Source organism: Prionailurus bengalensis, chromosome C1, assembly GCF_016509475.1.
Source record: "Prionailurus bengalensis isolate Pbe53 chromosome C1, Fcat_Pben_1.1_paternal_pri, whole genome shotgun sequence".
Lineage (NCBI taxonomy): Eukaryota > Metazoa > Chordata > Mammalia > Carnivora > Felidae > Prionailurus > Prionailurus bengalensis.
Genome location: NC_057345.1, coordinates 11,546,395 through 11,562,174, shown reverse-complemented (window position 1 = coordinate 11,562,174; position 15,780 = coordinate 11,546,395). Strand labels below are relative to the sequence as shown.

At 39.6% G+C, this 15,780-nt stretch overlaps 1 protein-coding gene across 2 annotated transcripts in view; it reads right to left on the bottom strand.

Moving 5' to 3' along the window:
* The window catches only part of SPEN (spen family transcriptional repressor), a 99,946-nt gene that overhangs the window by 28,597 nt on the left and 55,569 nt on the right, over positions 1-15,780 (bottom strand). The window lies entirely within an intron of this gene.

The following is a 15,780-nucleotide window of genomic DNA, read 5'->3' as shown; positions in this document are numbered from 1 at the left end:
CTGTAAATGCAGTTCACTTAAAGGTGGTAATAAAAGAACAGTGAATTGGGATGCCTGGGTGACTCAGTCCACCTAGTGGTTGAGGGTCTGACTCTTGGACAGGGGCTCAGGTCATGATCCTAGGGTTGTGGGATGAAGCCCTGCGTTGGGCTCCATGTGGAGCCTGCTTGAGATTCTCTCTCTCGCTCTCTTTCCCTTTACCCCTCTCCCCCCGATAGTACTCTCTCCAAAAGGGAGGAAGGGAGGAAGGAAGGAGGAAGAAAGAAAAAAAATTTTTTTTTTCTTTTTTAAAACCATGGTGAATATATGGGTTTTGGATTCAGAGACTGCAATTCAAATCCTGACTTAGATGTAGAGCACATATCCTTGGACAAGTAACTTCACCTCTTGCTAAGCCTTAGTTTCCACATCTGCAAAATGGAAATAATAAAAGTACCTATCTTGCAGGGTTATGAATAACCCACAGGTTTACTGAGTTTCTACTCTGACAGCAATCAACAAGCAAAGTGGCACTGCTGTTACCACCGTCATCACTACTACCGCTGCTGCTACTGCCACCACCGCCATCTCAGGGACATCTTAGTTTTGAAGAAAACAAAAACATCCAAAATAATTTCCTAGGTATTTTAATTTTTAAATATTTGAGGGACTAATGAAATATTATGTAAATTACTTGAGTCTTGTTGGTTTAAGCTCTTTTCTCTGTAAGAAATGTGAGAAATGAGTCAATGAAACTGAATTTATTACTCTTCAGTTTGATACAATCCTCAAAGGGGGAGACAGTTGAAAGACAAGGAGAAAACATTACCACATTCAGATTAAGAGAGAGAGATACCGAAACAAATTTATGATGTCTGAGATCTGTATGAATAATAGGAAAGTCTCTTTTTAGCACCAGACGAGCAAAGACTGCCATGGTTTTGTTCTAACATCTCAAATATATTAATAAAAAAGCTATTTACAGGGTCTGCTATTTAAAGGTTTCTGAAATTTTGCTTCACACTCTTCCCCTCCCTACTGTGGAAGCCTTATCTTTTAAGCAAATAACTCTGGTGGGAGGGGGGTGGTTAATCCTCCTCGAACACACTACAGGGAAGACCTGATAGTTTCTGTCATTTGGGCTAAAACTGCAGCTCTCACAGCCAATACAATCTCTAAACCAGCCAGATAAGTAAATCCAACCAAGGAACTAAGGCAAATTTGCCTTTGCTTTTTTAAAAATTAAGAAATGCTGTAAGAAAACAGAGTACTATAACTAAGAACATACACAACATTTTTACTTAGCTCTCACGTGTTAAGGCAAAAATGAAAGCCTGATAAGGTTATCAGAGCACCCGTAAGTTTGAAACAGAAATAAACCAAAGTCAGTAAGATCCAAAAGGACATATCTGAGTTACAAAATACAAACTACTAGGGATAGAAGTCTCAAGACAGAACCACAGATTGTCACAGCCAGGCCTCCTATACATGACTAGGCTTCAGTTTTCCCTATAAAAATAATTTTTTTCCTAGATCATTCAGTAAAAGCAGGGCTACTAGCACCAAGTGATGTTCATTCAAATTAAGGGTTAATAAAAGTAATCTTCTATTTTTAGCACAGAAGGGAAAAAATGCTTGTTTTATGTATTAAGTACTCCAAGTAATACAAGATTACTGACTAGGCCACCATTTGATTACAGTATAGAATATGTTATGACATATCAACTTAATTCCAATGAATCACAAAAAAACCATTAAGGAAAATAATTACAATTCTACTGATATTATAAACACCAAAAATTCCTTAGAAACAGTGGGTAAACAAATATGGGTAAGAGTAGAATTTCTGCCATTGAAACAATCATGAGGCAACAAAAACCAAGTTCTAGATAAGTCTGTGTTATAAAAATGGAAAACAAGGTGACCAATGGGAACAATGACTTTAAAGTACAAAATGATGATAGAAATTAGATTTGTCATAAATGCCATCGCAATTTTGGTGAATTCCCTGCTACCACACTAATTTTGAAACAAGATGTAGAATTTAACTGGCAGATTATCTGCTGACCAATTTGAAGTGGTAACTACAAAAGGGAAAGGTTTTAAAGCTTTACAAAACGTTACAAAATGATAAAATGATTCAACTTTTGAGTTCACATTTCAATACGCTAACCTAATCTGCAATGTGCATTTCCAGTGTGGTCTGTTAAATGTATGATGGATTTTAAGATCATGAATCAAAATGGGGGCACAAATTTAGACCCCCAAATATTTTTCAGTTCTACTAAATTGACAGAAGGCCCAAATGCCCAGAAGCCTGTGTCATTTTTAAAAAATTTTTTTTAATGTTTTATTTTATTTTTGAGAGAGAGAGAGAGAGAGACAGAGCACGAGAGGGGGCGAGACAGAGAGGGAGACACAGAATCTGAAGCAGGCTCCAGGCTCCGAGCTGTCAGCACAGAGCCTGATGTGGGGCCCAACATGGGGCCTGAACTCGAGAATGGTGAGATCATGACCTGAGCCAAAGTCGGATGCTCAACCAACTGAGCCACCCAGATGCCCCAAAGCTGTGTTGTTTTTAATTTTTAGAAAATTCTTATTTTCATAATTTTGCTAAAACTAAAGAATCACCAGGGCCCTGGGGGGCTCAGTCGGTTAAGCATCTGACTTCAGCTCAGGTCATGATCTCAGAGTTTGTGGGTTTGAGGCCCATGTTGGGCTCTGCACTGACAGCAAGGTGCCTGCCTGTCTTCCTCTCTGTCGGCCTCTCCCCCACTCACACTCTCTCAAAAATAAATAAATAAATAAACATTAAAAAAACAAAAAACAAAACTGAAGAATCACAACGTTCACCAAAGCTTTCTTGAAAGCCAAAAGTAGTTAGTCAGAATCTATTCCAATCTAAATTGTCTTAAAGTAGTAGTGATATTATCAGCTAAGTTTTAAGAAAGTGAATTTTAAATTCATAAAGCCACATCAATATTACATTTTCAACATCAATATTACATTTTCAACATCAATATTAAATTTTTTAATGTTTATTTATTTTTGACAGACTGTGAGCAAGGAAGGGGCAGAGAGAGGAGTGGGGGACAGAGGGTCCAAAGCAGGCTCCATGCTGACAGTAGTGAGCCCGATGTGGAGCTCAAAGTCACAAATTGTGGATCATGAAGTCGGATGCTCAACAGCTGAGCCACCGAGGTGCCCTCAACATTAATATTACAATTCAACATCTAAATGGTAGAACTGGGGAAAAAAAATAACCCACAGTTTAAAAGAAATCTAGTTACACTGTTCTTAAACACCTAAGACAAGTAGGCTAAATTACTTCTTACATGTGCGCAGAATTTTTCACTAAGATTACTAAGAAAACTAAGAAGTAGATCTAAAAATTTCCACAATGAAGAAATACAACAAACAACTAGTTACTTGACAATTCTTTTTTTTAATGGTAAGTATCTTTATAGGAACCATGTTTTACCAATAAAAGGGAAAATAAAATCCAAAAATTACAAAAGGCAATTTATCAGGAAACAGATAAAAAGAAATGAACATAAAGGTGTACTAAAGGGCACCTGAGCTGGCAATGCAGTTGTACGAGCAATGATTAGGAATACATGAAAGCAGGTGGCCTACCAACACAACTATATGGAAGATACTGGTTAGTGCCCAGGTAAGAACCTGTGACAGGGCGCCCTATCCTTTGCATGGAGGCCACCGCTTGAGGAGAAGCCCACCTCCCTGAGCCCTGCTGTAACCCTGCTGCCTCCCTCCAACTGCCTCACCCAGATGGACCAGCTCTGCTCCAGTGCAGGTATCCACATCAGCGAACCATTCCCCTGTGTGGGGAGTGGCACCTACAGCTCTAGAATCCCCATCTCACAGGTCTCTCCTTGCTGTGTCTACAGGGCCTAGGCTTCCAGGGAAGGGGCAAGGCCCTCTGGCTGAGGGCAGTAGCTCAGGAACCTCGATATAACATTAAGAGAACAGAATCTGGGATGCCAGGATTCATTAACCCCAAATTACAGTGTCCAATAATCAACCATCCCTATTCCTACAGCCATTTTATACACAGAAATACAGTGAACACTTGACTCTTAACACTGAAAATGTCAAGGCACTGGGTATACTATTTATAAAATGACTCAGGGCTAAATTTGCTCATACACAAGAGCAGCATCTAATGACAGACATCAACATCTGTATCCCTGTATTTGTAAACACTTGATTATTATAAATATTTACTTATGTTGGTTTTGTTTTTTTTTAATTGGGGAGAGAGAGAGAGAGAGAGAGAGGGAGAGGGAGGGAGAGGGAAGGAGGGAGGGAGGGAGGGAGGGAGGGAGGGAGGGAGGGAGGGAGAGAATGCAAACAGGGAAGAAGGGCAGAGGGACAGAATCTCATGCAGGCTCCACGCTCGAGGTGGGGCTCAACCTCACGAGCTAAGCCGAAATCAAGGGTTGGACACTCAACCTACTAAGCCACCCAGGCACCCCTATGTTGGCTTTTTGAAAGCTCAAAGATTAAAAAACATTTAACCAAATTAAGTTAAGAAACAAAAATCTGGCATAAATGGAAAAAGGAGCAATTAAAGCAACTAGAAAACTCTGCAATTAAAACAGTCTAGGAGGATCTGTTTGTTAAATGCAGATATAATCTCAAGTGCCAATTTTCCAACCACCTCTCTTCTATCAGAAAGCTAATAATTTTCTCTCTACATAATATACAAGCTTGAATCAATAAGGAAAAAGATGCAAAATGCAGCTTTTCCATCAGGCTTTGGCAATTCAAAACGTGCCCACTGTCCTCATGCTTCCATGAAATGAAGGGGAAAATCATATAATTTCTTACTTAAATGGGATGTGTTACCACACCAGGTAATAACCCCTCTGTATCCGATGTCTCATAGGTCCAAATGTTCAAGATAATCATGGTTTTTTAGTGCAGCAGTTCTTTCAATGGGGGTCCCAGTATCCTTTCAGGGGGTCTGTGAGGTCCTCCTTACTTCAATTACACATCTGTGTGAGGCCAGATCTTCATATACTTCACACACACACAAATTATAATAACAGTCTGAATACAGAGTAGTTATGAGAATCTATCTACTTAAACCAGACTTTAAAGAGATTAGCAAAGATAAATAAAAAAACACCAGTCATCTCACTATTTTTGGTTTTAAAAAATAGTTGTATCACACCAGCTGAAGCTCTAAAATTGGCTAGGGAAGTTCCTCCCCAGAAGCAGACATCATCTTGAGGTGAACAGCTCCCCTAGGATCAGGGATGAAGATCTTCATCTCCAACATGAAACCTTTATTCCTTTTGCCTTTTCTTGCTTTTTGCTTTTCTTTTGCTTTTGACCCTACTTGCCTTTTCTCTGTTAATGCACAGGAAGACAATGTTCCTTAACTCTGGCGACTGTCACTAAATCTATCACTAAGGCCACAAAACTGCACAATAAAAGTCCTTAGAGTTTCTTCCTAAGGCGGTTTGAGATAACAGAAGTGCTTTAGATTACTTATGGGCTGAACAGTGTACCACAGCAAAGTACCACACAGGTACTTTTTGCTTGTACCTGGATCAACACCTCTGATATCACAGCACATATCAGAAATTAACAAACAGGCCACCTAGCTAAAACAGGCTGATGCCCCTCCAGGTACATTCTTTAATTTATTTGACTTCAACTGGTTTGGCTCATAGGGTCCTAAGGAGCATATTTCAATCTTTGGCATTATACAACTGACAGTCATTATTGCTGTCTCCCTAGTGGGCTATATATATTCTCTCAAGGGTCTTAAATTCATGTTTATAGCCACCAGCAGCACATCAGATGGTCTCACCAGGCTTGGAGAAACAGAAATGAGATGCAACACCAAAATGAACAGCAAAAACAATTCTTTCATGGACTTGACTTCACAACCTATGGGTTTTAGTGAGAGTGGCATTAATACTAAATTTTTAGTTCCACTCTCACTTATTAGAGGATGACCAAAAGTGGGGGGTGGGGAGGGGAGTTGTTAAATTAATTAAAGAAGGAGGCCATTAGACTGAGGTGGTTCTAATACCTTAAACAGGCTATGTAAGCAAACCAAAACCTAAGCCTGTACATGTCTCAAGGTTAAGAAATCAAATACAAAGACAGCCCATCACAAACAGACAAGGAAGCTTTTCCAAATAAGGCAAATGCAAAGATACAACTGATCAAATGATTTCCTTGCTTTACCCTACCTCCTGTTGGTGGAGCAATCCTAACCACTTCTGGTTTGGCACTGACCAATTTAAACTGATTTTTGCTCAAATTACTAAGAGAAAGAGAGAGTGAGAAAGTCATATCAAATGAAATAAAAAACAGAAGTTTCAAATTAAAAGTCTTAATTTCGAATATGGCAAATGTCAATAAATACTACAATAAACAAAAGATAATACTTTCAGAATACAGAAGGATCCTGAGCCCAGGAAGTAAAACAAAACAAAAACAAAAAACAAAAAAGCCACTAGTTTAATAGGCAGTCTGATGTGATCCCAATTCCATTTTCAACTCTACCACTTCTAATGTACCTGAGTTAACCTCAGTATTATAACTCTGCTTTTTATAAGAAAGGGGAAAGAAATACTCAACTGTGTGGTCTAGAGTAAGATACCTCTTTTTGTCTCTCTCAGCTTTAATTTAGCTAGTGAGTTACCAGATCTCATGGCCTTCAAAGGTCCTGCTAACTCTAGGGGTCTATGCTACACCACCTACCTCCAGCCACTCATCTCTGATAGCTCCCAAATACCTATAGCATAAAGTCCACACTCTTCAACAAGGGAGAGAGGATCCTTTACAACTTGGACCCAAACTAATTTTCTGACTGATCCTTCTCACTCCCTTGTCTTGACCCTCTTACCCCACCCACTAATCATCTATCCATATAAGAGCAATGTATCAGGGGACACCTGGATGGCTCAGTCGGTAGAGCATGCAACTCTCTGGGGTTGTGAGTTTGAGCCTCAAGCTGGGTGTAGAGATTACTCAAAAACAAAATCTTAAAAAAGAGCAATATATCAGTTTCTAGTCATGGGTATCTTTTTTTTTTCTTATTAGACATTAACTCATTGGTTAGATTACTTCCTCTCTACTCCTTTTCTTGTAATGTAAACGGTGATACTTGTGAAGGTTGTGGTAAGGGTTTAACAAGTTAATGATTATAAAAGGCATAAGCACTATGCCTAGCATACAGCAAGCACATAAGAGCTATTGCCCATACCATTCCTATTGAAGGCACTTTTATTTTTTAATTTTTTTTTTCTTTTTTTTTTGTTTTTTTGAGAGACAGAGAGTGTGAGCAGGGGAGAGGGGCAAAGGGAGAGAGAGAATCTTAAGAAGGCTCTGAGAGAATCTTAAGAAGGCTCCACGCGCAGCCTGAAGCCCAAGGCAGGGCTTGATCCCACGACCCTGCGATTGTGACCTGACCCAAAATCAACAGTGGGATGTTCAATCAACTGAGTCACTCAGGCGCCCCTTGAAGACACCTTCCTGTCCCTCCTTGCCTGCCCTGCCTTCAAGAATCAGCTCCAATGTTAACCGTCTTCTCTGTAGCTGTTCCTGACATCCCGCTCCACCCCACTACATTCACTGGTTTCTTACTTTTACTATAACGTCTACCTCAAACTTCACTCTATATTGTAGCTACTCATTTTTGAAAGACCAATAATGAATTCATCTTTGCAAACACAGAACCTAGTATGGTGCCCGATACGTAATGGATGTGCCTGTAAGAAATTACAGATTGGAATTGTGAAAATGAATGAAATTAATACCTAGGAAAGCACACCAAGCTCCATAAAATGAAGGTATTAACTAAACTCAGTATCAAAGAGTAAAATGAAATTTCTATTTTTTTAATTTGTAAAATTTTTTTACAGTTTATTTTGAGTGACTGAGCACAAGTGTGAGGGGGGGAGGGGGGAATATGAACATGAATGAAAATGAATGAGAATGAATCCCAATCAGGCTGCACACTATCAGTGCAGAGCCCAACATGAGGCTCAAACTCACAAACCATGAGATCATGACCTAAGCTGAGACCATGAGTCAGATGCCTAACCTAACTGAGCTACCCAGGTGCCCCAAAATGAAATTTCTGATAAAATATTCCTTTGGAGCAAATTCTACAAGGTTATTTCTTTCTTCTTTAATGTTTCAGTGTCAGCTCAGAGCCTGGAGCCTGCTTCGGATTCTCTGTCTCCTTCTCTCTCTGCCCCCCGCCCCCCAACTTGTGCTCGGTCTCTCAAAAATAAATGTAAAAAAAAAAAAAATTAAAAAAAAAAGAATGGCTGTTCTAAGTTTCTAGAACTTTAATAATTTTTTTTTAAATTTATGTATTTATTTTGAGAGAGCAAGAGTGGGGCAGGGGCAGAGAGAGAATCCCAAGCAGGCTCTGCACTGTTCAGCAGAGTGCACTGTCTGGACTGTTTATTTTTGAGAGAGACAGACAGTACAAGCGGGGGAGGGACAGACAGAGAGGAAGACACAGAATCTGAAGCGGGCTCTAGGCTCTGAGCTGATCAGCACAGAGCCCAACGTGGGGCTTGAGCTCACAAACCGTGAGATCATGACCTGAGCTGAAGTCAGATGCTTAACCGACTGAGCCACCCAGGTGCCCCAGGTTCCAGAACTTTAAACACTAATAACCTGACTGAAAAATCACAGAGATCTATAAAAACAAAAACACTGCATGCATTTCATGCATCCTGTTACCTCGACTGTGGGACATTTTTGGTGGTCATAACTGTGGGTGGGGGTAAGGTTATTACTTCCATCTCGTGCACACAGGCCAAAGATGCTGTTAAACATTCTACAGTGCATAGGGGAGCTCCACGAAAAAGGATTATCCATGAGCAGTGAATAGTCCAACATTGAAAACCCCTGCCTACATTCTTTAACTACTTTTTTTGAAAACCCAACATGCTAATTTTAAGCTCCAATTCAAACATGGGATACTTTAAAGGAACTGTTCTTATTACTATTACTTCATAAAAATATTTGAATTCCAAAACTTACAGAAAAAAATGAAGAAAAAAAAGGTCAATTTCTGAAAATTAGACTACTCAAGAAGCTGTCACTCAATTTTAGAAAACATGATAAAAAGAGAAACTGCTAACAGCTTTTTACAATATGTGCTTCATCATGTCAATAACAGTCACAATTCTTGTAGAAAAACTGTTTTCACGTAAATAATGGGTGAAATATACAATACTGCATCCCATATTCTAGTAAGGTTTACATCAATGGAAAATATTCTATTCATATTAAAATGGTTTCTTAGTTCAATAGCTTTCTTCACTCTCAACCTAGGGATTAGGGTGGTGGTTTAGTATCACAATCAGATTTTTCCCCACCAAAGTACCATGTTCAGAAGAATTGGTAAAACTTCTATTTGAATAAAGAGCTTAATGGGGTATTTTGTTTTATAAACTTGAAGACATTTTATTTTTTTCAAGTTTACTTATTTGAGAGCTAGAGAGAGAGAGCAAGTGGGGGAGGAGCAGAGAGAGGGAAACAGAGAATCCCAAGCAGGGCTCAAGCTCAAGAACCGTGAGATCATAACCTGAGCCGAAACCAAGAGTTGGACACTACTAAGCGACCCAGGCGCCCAAGACATTTTAAATTTGCCTTTATGGGGCTCCTGGGTGGCTCAGTCAGTTAAAACATCTAACTTCAACTAAGGTCATGATCTCACAGTTTGTGAGCTTGAGCCCCACATCAAGCTCTGTGCTGAGCTCAGAGCCTGGAGCCTGCTTCAGATTCTGTGTCTCCCTCTCTCTCTGGCCCTTCCCCACTCACACTGTCTGTCAAAACAACAACAACAACAACAACAAAACCATTATGGAGATATCTATATGTATATCTCTAAATCTACAATGGAATACTATTCAGTCTTTAAAAAGAAGCAAATCCTGCCATTTGTAATAACATTGGTGGGCCTAGAGGTCATTGTGCTGGGTGAAATAGGTCAGATAAAGACAAATACTGCATGGTATCACTTATGTGTGGAACTAAAGGAAAAAACCCATATAAACAGAGATGGTGGTTGCCAGGAGGGTGATGGAAGTGGAGAGAGGTTGGCAAAGAACACAAGCGTTCAGTTGTAAGATGAATAAGTTCTGAGGATCTGAAGTATAACCTGGTCACTATAGTATTGTGTAACTGAAACTTGCTGAGTAGAATGTAAGTGTTCTCACCAAAGGAAAAAAAAAAAAGAGAGAGAGAAGGTAAATATGTGAGGTGATGGATGTGTTAATTAAGTCAAGTCAAATGTGGGAATCCTTTCACAATGTACACATATATCAAATCACTTTATATACTTCAAATATACTACAATTTTATTTGTCACAGCTCAATAAAGCTGAATAAGCACACATATGAAAAAATAAACATTAAAAAAATTAAAAGTTTAAACTTGCCTTTAAAAACAATAGAACAGCAAAAAAAAAAAAAAAATCAGATGCAAAAATGGGCACCTTTGAACTTGAATAGACATTTCTCCAAAGAAGATACACAAATGGCCAAAAAGCACATGAAAAGATACTCAACACGACTAATCATTAGAGACATTCAAATCAAACCACAATGAGATACTACTTCACACTCATTAGGATGACTATTATAAAAAAAACAATATAACTAGTGTTGACAAGGATGAAAAGAAATCAGAACCCTTATGCACTGCTGATGGGAAGGCAAAATGGTTACAGACACCATAAAAAAAACAGTATGGCAGTTCCTCAAAAGTGCAATTAGCATATGATTCAGCAATTCTACTTCCGGGTATATAGCCAAAAGAACTGGAAACAAGCAGGTTTACTGCAGTGGTGAAATGGGACCTGTAACATTTTCTGCGAGGCTCATGAAGGAGAGTGGAAGTAACAAGACTTTTCACTATTAGAAACCAAGAATAGTAATTTTAGGTCATTTGCCAAAATATCAATTAATATACTACTTCCTACACTTTGACTTCTAGGGTCTAAAGTAAAAAAAAAAAAAAAAATTAGATCCCAAAGGTTACAAGTGGGGTATTTCTGAAGTATGACCATATTCAAGTGGAGATCAAAGAAGCCCAACTGAAAGAACTGTGGAGTAACAGTGACAACTGGGGACTGAACCAAAGTTCTTTTTAAAAAGGGGCTGTTTTGGAGGTGCTTGGCTGGCTCAGTCAGTTCGAGCCCCACGATGGGTGCACAGATTACTTAAAAATCAGGGGTTAAAAAATAAAACAAAACAAAACAAAACAAAATAAAATAAAATAAAATAAAATGAAACCAGGGGTGCCTGGGTGGCTTAGTCAGTTTAGCGAATGACTCTTGATTTTGGCTCAGGTCATGATCCCAGGGTGGGATTGAGCCCTGTGTCAGGCTTTGCACTGAGCATCGAGTCTGCTTAAGACTCTCTCCCTCTCCCCCTCTCCCCTGCTCATGCGCTCTCTCTCTGAAATAAAACATATACATATATATAAAAAGTTTTTTAAAACTTAAAATCTTTCAAGGGCACCTGGCTGGTTCTGTTGAGAGAGCATGTAACTCTTGATCTTGGGGTCATGGGTTCGAGCCCCACGGTGAGTGTAGAAATTACTCAAAAATAAAATCTTATAAATAAATAAATAAGCAATACAGCTGTTTTGAAGACTAGGATTTTGACTTTGGAGGAACTAAGGTGATTGGCAGTGGAAGGAATTACATGTAAAATTCCTTAAATAAGAACGGACTTAAAAAAAAAAAGGATTGAGGGGGCGCCTGGGTGGCCCAGTCGGTTAAGCGTCCGACTTCAGCCAGGTCACGATCTCGCAATCCGTGAGTTCGAGCCCCGCGTCGGGCTCTGGGCTGATGGCTCAGAGCCTGGAGCCTGTTTCCGATTCTGTGTCTCCCTCTCTCTCTGCCCCTCCCCCGTTCATGCTCTGTCTCTGTCCCAAAAATAAATAAACGTTAAAAAAAAGGATTGAAAACAGGGACTCCAAAAGATACTTGTACACACACATTCAGAGCATGTTTGTTTGTTTTTTAACGTTTATTTTTCAGAGAGAGACTGCATGCACACAAGCAGAAGAGGGGCAGAGAGAGAGGGAGACAGAGAATTGGAGCAGGCTCCAGGCTCCAAGCTGCCAGCACAGAGCCTGACAAAGAGCTGGAACCCACGAACCGTGACATCATGACCTGAGCCCAAGTTGAATGCTTAACTGACAGACACCCACACACCCCATAGCATGTTTAACAGCCAAAAAGTAGAAGGAAGCAACCAAAGTGTCCATCAAAAGAGGACTGGTTAAACAAAGGATAATATCAATATAAAACTGAACACTATTCAGCCTTTGAAAGGGAGGAACTTGAATGCTCATAAAGACTAGACGGAAACTAGAACTCAAAAAAAGTTAACCTGAATGAACCTTGAGGACATTACGCTAAATGAAATTAGCCTGTCACAAAAGGACAAATCTTTTATGATTCCACTCCCAGAAGATATCAAACATAGTCACGTTCATAGAGACAGGAAGTAGAATGGTGGCTACCAGGGGCTGGGGGAGGGAGAATTAGAAACTGCTGAAGGGATATGGAGTTTCAGTTTGGAAAGATAAAAAGGTTATGGAGATGGATGGTGGTGATGGTTGCACAACAATGTAAATGTGCGTTGAAACTACACACTTAAAAATGGTTAAAATGGAGGGGCGCCTGGGTGGCGCAGTCGGTTAAACGTCCGACTTCAGCCAGGTCACGATCTTGCCATCCGTGAGTTCGAGCCCCGCGTCGGGCTCTGGGCTGATGGCTCAGAGCCTGGAGCCTGCTTCCGATTCTGTGTCTCCCTCTCTCTCTGCCCCTCCCCCGTTCATGCTCTGTCTCTCTCTGTCCCAAAAATAAATAAACGTTGAAAAAAAAAAATTAAAAAAAAAAAAATGGTTAAAATGGGTGGGAGGGACATGCCTGTCTCAGTCAGTAGAGCATGACACCCTTGATCTCGGGGTCACAAGTCCAAGCCCCAGGCTGGGTGTAGAGATAGAAATTACTTAAAAAAAAAAAAAAAAAGTTAGATGGTAAATATTATGTTATTTTGCCACACACACACGACCTAAAAAGTAAAATACAAAGTGAACAGTTCTCTTTATGCCTTAGAAAAAGATGAGAGATTCCAAACCAGTCAATGAAACAGGATACCTGCTGCTTGCTGTCAATAAAGCTCTGCTAAATCAAAGGGTCTCACAACCTGGTTGATCCACGTAAAGTTCCTCAGAAATCATTTCAGAGGGATAAGTTAGCTCTAACTGGTGATTCTGCAACTACTGCAAAAGACATGGGGAAAGCACTATGCGCTCAACTGTATCAATGATAAATTAAGCTCTTTAGAACCAAAGGTAATGAAAAGTTGTCTAAATTCTTTAAATATAGGATACTTACTGAGAAAAACTATTGATACATTAAAAACTGGAATTGTAGGGGTGCCTGAGTGGGTCAGTCAGTTAAGCGTCCAACTCTTTATTTCAGCTCAAGTCATGATCCCAGGATTGTGGGATGGAGCCCCATGTCGGGCTCCATGCTGACTACAAAGCTTGCTTGGGATTCTCTCTCTCTCTCTCTCTGCCTCTGTCCCCCTCTCGCTCTCTAAAATAAAATAAAAAAATAAAATTCTTAAAAAAAAAAAGTAAGTAAAATAAACTATTACTAAAAATCAGGTGACTTTACAAGGCCCTAAAATTCCCTAGTTAATTAAAAAATTTTAGATGATGGGGGTGCAGGGGCACCTGCGTGGCTCAGTCGGTTAAGCATCTGACTTCAGCTCAGGTCATGATCTCATGGTTAGTGAATTCGAGCCCTGCATCGGGCTCTGTGCTGACAGCTCGGAGCCTGGAGCCCGTTTTGGATTCTATGTTTCCCTCTCTCTGCCCCTCCCTTGCTTGCACTTTGTCTCTCTCTCAAAAATAAACAAACATTAAAAAACAAAAGACTAGCTTGTCTTGGGGAAAAAAATGGGGGTGCCTGGGCGGCTCAGTCAGTTAAGTGTCTGACTTGATTTCAGCTCAGGTCATGGTCTTACCATTTGTGAGTTTGAGCCCCATATTGAGCTCTGCACTGACGGCACGGAGCCTGCTTGGGATCCTCTGTCTTCCTTGCTCTCTGTCCCTCCGCCTCCCCCGCCACTCTCTCTCAAAAATAAACATTTAAAAAAAATTTTTTAAGATGATGGACTAGCAGATAGATACCTAGTCACAAGTGCTGACTACAATTTTAATGTTCAGATTTAGGGGATGGAGGTATGGGGCGAATATATGATTAGATTCTGTTGCTACAGACAGATACTGCTACTAGTGGGTAAAGTAAAAACCTTATCTTTATACGTACTGTCACTGTGTCCAAAACACCTTGCCTCAGAATTACTTTTGGCTTAAATTCCTAAGAGCCTGGGCTCACAGAGTCATTACGTTCTTGGCAAACCCTTAGGAGTCAGAAAATCTGCTACTCAAGTAACTTAAAGCAAAAAGCAACAAAACATGCCTTATCCCTGAAAGTTATAAGGAGATATAACATGTCTGCCGAAGGAATAAGAAATCCTATATGGCAGCAAAGTCTTTGTACATCCATGGGATGACTTATTCAAGGGACAAACTGGAAGAAATCTAAACTGTCAATTATAACAAAGGGGATTTTTCTCATAGGCAGTATATAAAAGCAGATATATTTCTTGTTTGAAAAACCAAAATGGTTCAAAACACATAAACCGAGAAAGCACACAGATTAAGTGAAACTGCAGTATTTTTTATTCCAAATGGTTACATGCAACTGCTGTAGTCTTTACCAAACCCATAAGTAAATTTGAACTTTGAGTTTTGCCTCTCTCCAACTGAACTTTGGTGCTAATTACATCTCTATCCTATCCAGAATAAAAAAGAAGTGCTATTTCTCACTTCTGAACTCTCTGTTAAGGCAGTTCCAGACCCAAGAGGTTAGAAGGGCACCTAATTCCCCAGCAGGAAGCCTAAAGCCATCTACTATTTGGTTTACTTACTTACTTACTTACTTATTAACGACTTCAAATTACGAAGAAACTCCAGCCTAAAGTCTTTCTGCTTAAACAACTCCTGCAGTTTCTTCCAGTGGAAACAAATTCAAAAGCTACAGTCCAAATGGCTCCAACAACCATGACACAGCACTATCAGGAGGCCAGTCTGCCCTCCCCTCCACCATGGAAAATCATGTTCAAAGAAGTACCAACTCCCCCAGTTTTGGTTATATAAATCATGTCTAGAAGCACACGGGTGTCTATTAAAGAGTCTTATTCTAATTCCAACACCCAAATTCCACTGTATGTTAATAGACACATTTTAAACCTGTATCAAAAAATATAAACATCACTTAAAAATTACTTTCAAAAGCTTACGGTGTTTTTTTTAATTATTAAAAAAAATTACTCTGGTTAAAATGATTTCATTTTCTTCTTGGGGGACTAAACTATTTGGAGGTCTAGATATTAAACTTTTTCAAAAGCTAAAATATTCCCCTAGCCACCCTGGAAATCAACATGCATTTTTGCCCGACCAAAATGAAATTTGTTAAGGATGGAATCTGGAAGTAGTTCAGTCTGTATTTTAGGCTTACGAGTCCCAAGAACCTTTTCCATCAGTCCATAATTTCAAAGAGCACAGAGGCTCTTAGAATTAAAATAAAAAGAATGTATTCTATTTTTCTTTAAACATGACAAAAAGCACTAAACGGATGCACAGATTACTTCGTGACACTGTAATCTGGATAGAGCCTGCTTCTACAACAGTGCTGTCCA